The sequence below is a fragment of the Aotus nancymaae genome, unplaced genomic scaffold (genome assembly GCF_030222135.1).
Source record: "Aotus nancymaae isolate 86718 unplaced genomic scaffold, 86718_ANA_hifiasm-v0.15.2.pri h1tg000012l, whole genome shotgun sequence".
Classification (NCBI taxonomy): Eukaryota; Metazoa; Chordata; class Mammalia; order Primates; family Aotidae; genus Aotus; species Aotus nancymaae.
This window is the reverse complement of record NW_026988423.1, coordinates 7,922,539-7,930,654: the sequence shown is the minus strand read 5'-3', so window position 1 is coordinate 7,930,654 and position 8,116 is coordinate 7,922,539. Positions and strand designations below refer to the sequence as shown.

Here is an 8,116-nt window from a genome sequence, read left to right as displayed (position 1 = left end):
GCATATTTTCTGAAGTTGATTCTTTTAATTTATTTTGTATAAAAAAATAAATTGAGATGAGGGTCTCACTATCTTGGCCAGGTTGGTCTTGGACTCCTGGCCTCAAGTGATCCTCCCACCTTGGCCTTCCAAAGTGCTGGAGTTACAGACATAAGCCACCACGCCTGGCCCCTGAAGTTGATTCTTTACTCTTTTTCTCCCCTTTTTATAATTCAACTATTATATGACTGATGTGTATTATTTATATAATCAGAGAAAACTTAAAATTTCATGGTGATAAAAATTATTTTTATTTCAGGTAGCAATTTTCATTCTCTGTGCATAATTCTAGTAGTCATGAAGTTCACTATTTTCAGAAATGAGACATGAAAAGCACATAAGACGTGGTTTCTGTATCATGCACCCTAGTTGGGCAGATTCAGCAAGGATGTGGCATGTGGGTAGGTGCCAATGTGAGTGGCACCAATGGAGTAGCGTAGCAGTTGGGAGGAAAGTAACTTACTAAATTCAGCTCAGTGGATTTAGAGAAGGTTGGAATGTGAATATTCTGTTCAGGGTCACGAATGCTGAGGCAAGAAGCACAGAGCCTGCTAGTAACATGAATGGGCTTTAAGTGAAGGAATAGGCCATGAGATAAGGCTTCATGGGAGTTACTGCACCAGATCTGAGCCCTGGATTACAGACTGCACTTTGATTAATGAAAAACAGCATCAAAGTCCTCCAGAAGCCGACATGAACATGGCTAAAGAAATGGAAGATTTTCTTGAACTTCTTGAACTCTGCCGAAAACACAGTTGCTTATTTGTCACTCACTATGAGATATTTTGTGTTTGCAAAATGAATTCTAAGCATGATTCAGTCTTCTTTGCAGGGCTTATTAATCATCTGGTGGACTTGGTATTAGAAACAAGGAAGTTCCTTGCTCTCTCCACAGTGTGGATGTTCTCAGAGCTGACTTGGATTGGAAAATCCCAAGAGATTTGTTGTTCATAATGAAACTAAGATGTGAAACTTGAGCTCCTGAAATGCCCTGGTGCTAAGGAAGGACCTCTCTTTTTCATCTGTGTTTGTCTAAGATAAGTTAGATGACCACTCTGGGCAAAAAAGAATTCCACTTCAATTTGATAAAGCTATGCTCAAGTGACTTCATTCTGTTCCATTCTCTCTCTCTCTCTCTCTCTCTCTCTGTGTGTGTGTGTGTGTGTGTGTTTCTATTATTTTTCTCCTTCCCGTCCCTGAATCACCCTCCTTCTCTTCCTCTCTATGGGCTCATCTGATTCTCCAGCAGAATGTGCATGGTTTATTTTTGGTCAGGACACTTGCAAAAGCAGGCAACCTGGGATCATATCAGGGCTTCCATTGCAAGAGTCCTCACTCAAAAACTTTTTATTATCTCTCTTCTTTACTTTTTTCTTTTTCTTTTTTTTTTTTTTTTTTTTTTTTTTGACAAGTTCTTGCTCTGTCACCCAGGCATTCACTGTACACCTCCACTTCCCAGGCTCAAGTGATCCTCCCACTTCAGCCTCCTGAGTCCCTGGGACTACAAGTGAGTTCTGCCATGCCCAGCTAATTTTTTGTATTTTCTGTAGAGATGGGTTTTCACCATATTGCCCAGGCTGGTCTTGAACTCCTGAGCACAGGCAATCCACCAAACTCAGCTTCCCAAAGTGCTGGGATTACAGGTGTGAGCCACTACACCTGGCCCCAAAAACTATCTCCCTTGCAAACTAGCCATAATGCCCCCGAGACTTCCAGTAGAAAGTCCACGCACGGCTCTCCACATTTTCCAGAATTATTTTGAATTTACGTCTTTCAGAGTTGTCTATAGCAATGAAAATACCCACCATAGGGGTAGCTCTTTAAGGAGTCATTGAACAATACTTGTGTAAGGAATGACTGAAAGGTAGCTGAGACCAGGCGTGGTGGTTCACACCTGTAATCCCAGCACTCTGGGAGGCCAAGGTAGCCGGATCATTTGAGTTCAGGAGTTCAAGACCACTAACCCTGTCTCTACTAAAAATACAAAAAATTAGCTGGGTGTGGTGGCAGCTGCGGGTCCCTGTAATCCCAGGTACTCCGGAAGCTCAGGCAGGAGAAACACTTGAACCCAGGTGGTGGAAGTTTCAGTGAGCCAAGATCACACCACTGCATTCTAGCATGGGTAACAGAGTGAGATTCTGTCTCAAAAAAAAAAAAAAGTCAGTTGAGAGCAAAAGAGGCTTCTGAGAACGCTGATTTACTTGGAAAGTGGACTGCCTGCTGCAGAACAGTGAGCACACGCCTGTACGAGCCAGTGATAACTCCTCCATGCTCTCGCTTCAGTTTATTTAAAGTCTATCGTCACTTTATTAACTGTCTAGTGATATAATTTTTTTTGTGGTCTTTGAAGGCTAAAAAAGGGTTTACAATCCATGAAGTTTATATACTTTCTTGAAAAATGTGGCAAAACATTTAGAAAACTATGCTTAAAATATACTAATAGTAACAATAAGAAGAATGACATTAATGATAATATAGCACACCTACTATGTAAACAGTACCATGTTAAGTATCTCTCCTGTGTATGTAGTATGTGTGAATCTCAGTTCAGCTGGGCCACATATATTGCATTTTTTTTCCTAAAATTATTTTTATAGTTTTATATTCATTTATTTTTAGTTTTTTTCACATTTTTTAAAAAATTTTTTGACCCTTCAAAACTTGTTTTTTTTTAAATTAACATTTAAATGGATTACACATCTTCTATGATCAAAATATGGAAATGTACATGAACAAAATATACACATTTTTTGGGGATGCCTAGGGAAGAATGGTGTCAATCAAATTCATCCAAGGTTTTAAGCAGCAGCATCCATGCAGCCAGGGCATGGTCAGCATCTGGGGACAGAAGTAAATATCTGCAATTCATGCATCCCTTTGAATTCTTTTTTTAGTGACTGATTAGCCATGTGCTACAGCTGGACAGTTCTCTTCTGATTAAATTCTTCTGATTCAATTTTAATTTCATTTTAAATTCAATTTAAATTAATCAATTAAATTACATTTCTATTTAATTTCAACCTCCTGAAATGTCAGTGACTTTGATCGCTGTAGCTCAGGAAAGCTTTTCTTTGAGAATCTGGGTCACTTTGAGCTCCCCTTCAGTCTGGGAGGCAAACGTCCGATAGATGTAGTGGATCTTGCTGAGCAGAGGTGTTGCTATGCCGGGTTCCATGCTGCCATGTCTGGCTGATGCCTACATTTTTAAATAGAGACAAGGTCTCATGATGTTGCTCAGGCTGGTGTCAACTTCTGGGCTCAAGAAATCCTCCCTCCTTGACCTCCCAGAGTGCTGGGATTATAGCCATGAGCTACTGCACCTGGCCAAATTTTATTTTCATTTTTTTAAATAAAGATAGTGTCTCACTTTGTTGCCCAGGCTGGTCTTGAACTTCTGGCCTCAAGCGATCCTCCCACCTCTGCCTCCCAAAGTGTTGGGATTACAAGAGTTAGCCACTATTCCCAGCCACTTCCCTAAAATTTAACTTATGTTCTGAGCCTCCATCCCTTTGGGCCAGAAGGAAATTCAGCCTTAATCATCTGGAGTTCCATCTCCTCCCTATTGGTCCACCTAGCCCGCATATCTTCTCAGTTCTGCTCACTGCTGCCTTTGTGGCATGCTTGCCTCAGGGAAGTTAGAGGCACCAGGCCCTGCATCTCACTTCCCTGCTGCATCCTGTAATGATTCCTTCTGTGGTCCCACCACAACCTTGCAGTGCTGCCATGGAGTGGGGCTCAGTTCTTCCTGACACCCAGAACCCACGGACTCTCCCACCACTCTCAATATTAACTCACTTCAGGAGAAACTATTCTCTTCCTAAACTGTATTCACTTTAGTCTATTTAGGCTCTTGGAAAGAAGTAAGAATGTGAATAATGTGCTCGGGGTCACAAATGCTCAGATAAGAAATGTGGCTTCTCTCCAGCATTTCTCTGAAGCTGGGACTCCAGGAGAATGATTCACTTCCCAAGTAGAAGAAAAAGAGACCCACTGCATCGTCCCTGGCATCCACCTGCACACCCTACCTTTTTCAAGTTCTGTGATCTGACCTCCAGGACCCTTTGGTGAGAACAATGGCTGGGTGTGGTGGCTCACGTCTGTGATCCCAGCATTGGGAGGACAACGCAGGTAGATCACCTGAGCTCAGGAGTTTGAGACTAGCCTGGCCAACATGGTGAAACGCTGTCTCTACTGAAAATACAAAAATTAGCTGGGTGTGGTGGCATGTGCCAGTAGTCCCAGCTACTCAGGAGGCTGAGGCAGGAGATCGCTTGAACCTGGGAGGCGGAGGTTGCAGTGAGCCAAGATTGCACCACTGCACTCCAGCCTGGGCAACAGAGGGAAACTCCATCTTAAAAAAAAAATGAGGATAATAACCTTTGCCTGTAGTGGTGCAGGCCTGTAGTTCCAGCTACTTAGGAGGCCAAGTTGGGAGGTTCACTTGAGCCTAGGAGTATTAGCGAGCTATGATCGTGCCACTGTACTCCAGCCTTGGCAATAAAATGAAACCTCATCTCTAAAAAAATAAATAAGTAACCTTTGCATCTTTATGCTTTTGTGATGATTAAATGCGACAATGGATTATAAATTCTAGGACATACTATCGCTGTTCACTAATATTTATCTTCTCCCTTTAGCCTCAGAGGAAAACATCATGCATGTAAGTCTGTAGCCAGGTGAGACTCTGGTTCTCCACCACTGTATTCCTGGTGTGGTGCCTAGAACTGCCTTGAAGTTAGTAAGTGCTCAGTAAACATGCATGAATGAATCTAGCAGGAAAATAGGGTCCAAAGGACATCCGGAGGGAACTTCCGTTGTGGAACAGTCATTACAGGGAGGATGTGTTCCTAAGATTCATGAAAGCAAGAACTGGTCTTAACCACAGCAGGAAGGAATCTGTTCTTGGAAGATTGGCAGGAAATCTCTTGAGAGTGTAGGGTGTAAGGTACAGGGAAAAGAAAGCTACTAAAGATACAAAGAAGTGAAAGAATGTCTTCATTGGAAATAAAAATAGGATACTACACCCACATTTTGATTCTCTCTAGGTCTTGTCTCACCAAGTGTCCCAGATCGGTCAAGTGTGAGGAGATCAAGACCACTTGGGCAGCCATGGAACACTGAGGTGATTACCAGCTGAGGTCTTGGAGTCAAGATGACTTGCCTTGGAATCTTAGCTCTGACATTGTATGACCTTGGGAAATCACTTCAATCTCTTTAACACTTAATTTCTTGTTTGTAAAATTGGAATAATAATGGTAGCTACTGGAAAAGAGTTGTTACAATGATTCCATTAAATAATAGGGAAATGTTTTTAGTCTACGGCCTGACACTTGAGGGGTCAATGATTGCTATCTTCCTTTACTGCACTCTTAGGCAAACCTCAAAGAGGTTGGTAAAGGGGATGAGAAAGAAGATCAACTATCTGCCCAGATGTCTCTCCTGTGGTAGAAAGGACTATGAAATGATTCTGACATAGGCCCAGATTGGAAGCTGAGGGTCCTAGCAGAGACATGGCTTCCAGGGGCCACACTGAGGAAATCAAGAATCAAGAGGTCACTGGCCATGCTCTGTGTGAAGAAGAAAGTAGCTGACTTTAGAGTTCCTCATGAGAAACTGCTGAGAGGAGCTTCCTTATCATAAGGCAGATTTTGTAGCACCAAGCTTCCAAAAGTATCTAAGGCTCTATTATATTTTTTCCTTCTTTAGCCAGACACTAGGACATTCCAGGGTATATCCCTGATACAATCACCTGCAGTCATTTGTGCAAATCTAAGTATGTCATCAGCAAGAACCAGAGGGAAGAATTCTTCCAAGACACATAAAGAAATCCCTTTCACCTTTGGGAGGCCAAGGTGGGTGGATCATGAGGTCAAGAGATCGAGACCATCCTGGTCAACATGGTGAAACCCCGTCTCTACTAAAAGCACAAAAAATTAGCTGGGCACGGTGGCACGTGCCTGTAATCCCAGCTACTCAGGAGGCTGAGGCAGGAGACTTGCCTGCACCCAGGAGGCGGAGGTTGTGGTGAGCCGAGATCACGCCATTGTACCCCAGCCTGGGTAACAAGAGTGAAACTCCGTCTCAAAAAAAAAAAGAAATCCCTTTCACACACCAGGAGTCTGTCCATGGAGGAAGAAAACTTCTGCTAGTTCGCCTTTTCCTTTTATGGATGAAGAAATGGAAATTCAGAAAAGGGAAGTGAATTGCTTGAGGAGACATCCGGGAGGTCTCCTGACCCTCTCCTGACTTACTGCTACAACATATTTCATTTTGTCATTTAGATCTTTCTTCAAATTTGGGTCATATGAATATCTTTAAAAAAAAAAAAAAAAGATAGGTCTTGCCATGGTGCCCAGGCTGGCCTCGAACTCCTGGCCAAAGGGATCCTCCCACCTCGGCCTCCTGTGTAGCTGGGACTACAGGTGTGAGGCACCCCTCCAAGTTCTATGAGTATCTTATTACTGCAAACACTACAGAAATAATACTGTGATACACACTTTCTTTTTTTTTTTTTTTTTTTTTTGAGACGGAGTTTCGCTCTTGTTACCCAGGCTGGAGTGCAATGGCGCGATCTCGGCTCACTGCAACCTCCGCCTCCTGGATTCAGGCAATTCTCCTGCCTCAGCCTCCTGAGTAGCTGGGATTACAGGCACGCACCACCATGCCCAGCTAATTTTTTGTATTAGTAGAGATGGGGTTTCACCATGTTGACCAGGATGGTCTCGATCTCTTGACCTCGTGATCCACCCGCCTCGGCCTCCCAAAGTGCTGGGATTACAGGCTTGAGCCACCGCGCCCGGCCGATACACACTTTCATGCTTTTTAGTTAAAGCCATGCTGTCGCCTTTGCTCTTGCAGGTGCCAGGAGTAAGTAGACAGTCCTAGGAATATTGTAGGTGAATCTGGGTTACCAGGGTGGTAGCAATAGTCATCTGTTCTCTGGAAGACAAACTTCTTCCATCTCCTCCCCTGCCATGGCCTGAGCAGTACCCTGCTGCTAAGGTGCCTTCTGCTGCTAGGGCTCCCCAGGAATTGGCCCAGAGCACCTCTGAGAAGCATAATGTTTAGAGCCATCTTAGCCAGTTGTGTGGACTTAGACAAATTAACTTGTCCTATACTGTACATTATAAGGTAGAGACATGATGACGTATACATGTGCACTGTTAGTGAATTGTTTATTTTCCTGTTCTTGCTCTCTAACAGCAAGGTAAATATCTGAGGGTAGAGAGAATGACTCAAGCATCTCTGAACTGCTTTGACTTTGCAGCCTGGTGCAATGGAAACAGCAAGGCTTTGGAAACAGACTTGGCCTCAGACCTCAGCTATGCTACCTACTAGTTGTGTGGCTTTGGGTAAGTTATTTGAGTTGTTTCCTCATCCATAAATGACTATTGTGAGGATTAAATAAGACTTTGCACGAAACAGCTGGCAGCTGTTAAAGCCTTTCCATAAATGTTGGTTCTGTTTCCTTTGTAATACATAGATCAGGGTTTTTCAACATTTATTACTACTCCTGATAAAGAGGCTTTGTAGACACTTTAGAGATTTCCCCCATAAAAATTTAATAGCAGAGATACACTGTATATCTGCTCATGTGTTGAATGCATATCTGTCCATTATACACAAAAAAGATTCTTTTTTTACCCTTGATGACCAATTTTTCACCCAGCTGGGGGTGACATCACCCACACTGAGAATGCACGTCTTCATGAAGTAGCCTGTACTCTACATTACCAGTCAGTCAGTGACCCATGACACCAGTTTCACCTGGTCTGATGTGGCATCTTGCCAGAGGATTGATAACAATTTTCTGGAAAACATTTATAAAGCCAAGTGATTTGGATTTCGAGATATTATTTAGATCACAGAAAGCAAGTCTGTTAAACTTTGTGTCATTAAAGGTGACATTCTCATCAGGGAATGACCAGCTGTATTTGTAGGTTAAATAGACTCAGAGAAAACAAACCAATGGCTAGAGAGGGGAGAACAGATCAGAAAGAATCTACATAGCTCTCTGCAAGAGTTAGGCAAGATAATTTTTAAATTAGATAATTATTATTTTTTCTATATTTTTCTC

At 42.7% G+C, this 8,116-nt stretch overlaps 1 pseudogene; it reads right to left on the bottom strand.

Annotated features, from left to right (window-relative positions):
- Positions 1–2,799: 2,799 nt before the first annotated feature.
- LOC105719284 (bolA-like protein 3) lies at positions 2,800–3,222 on the bottom strand (annotated as a pseudogene).
- Positions 3,223–8,116: the final 4,894 nt, after the last annotated feature.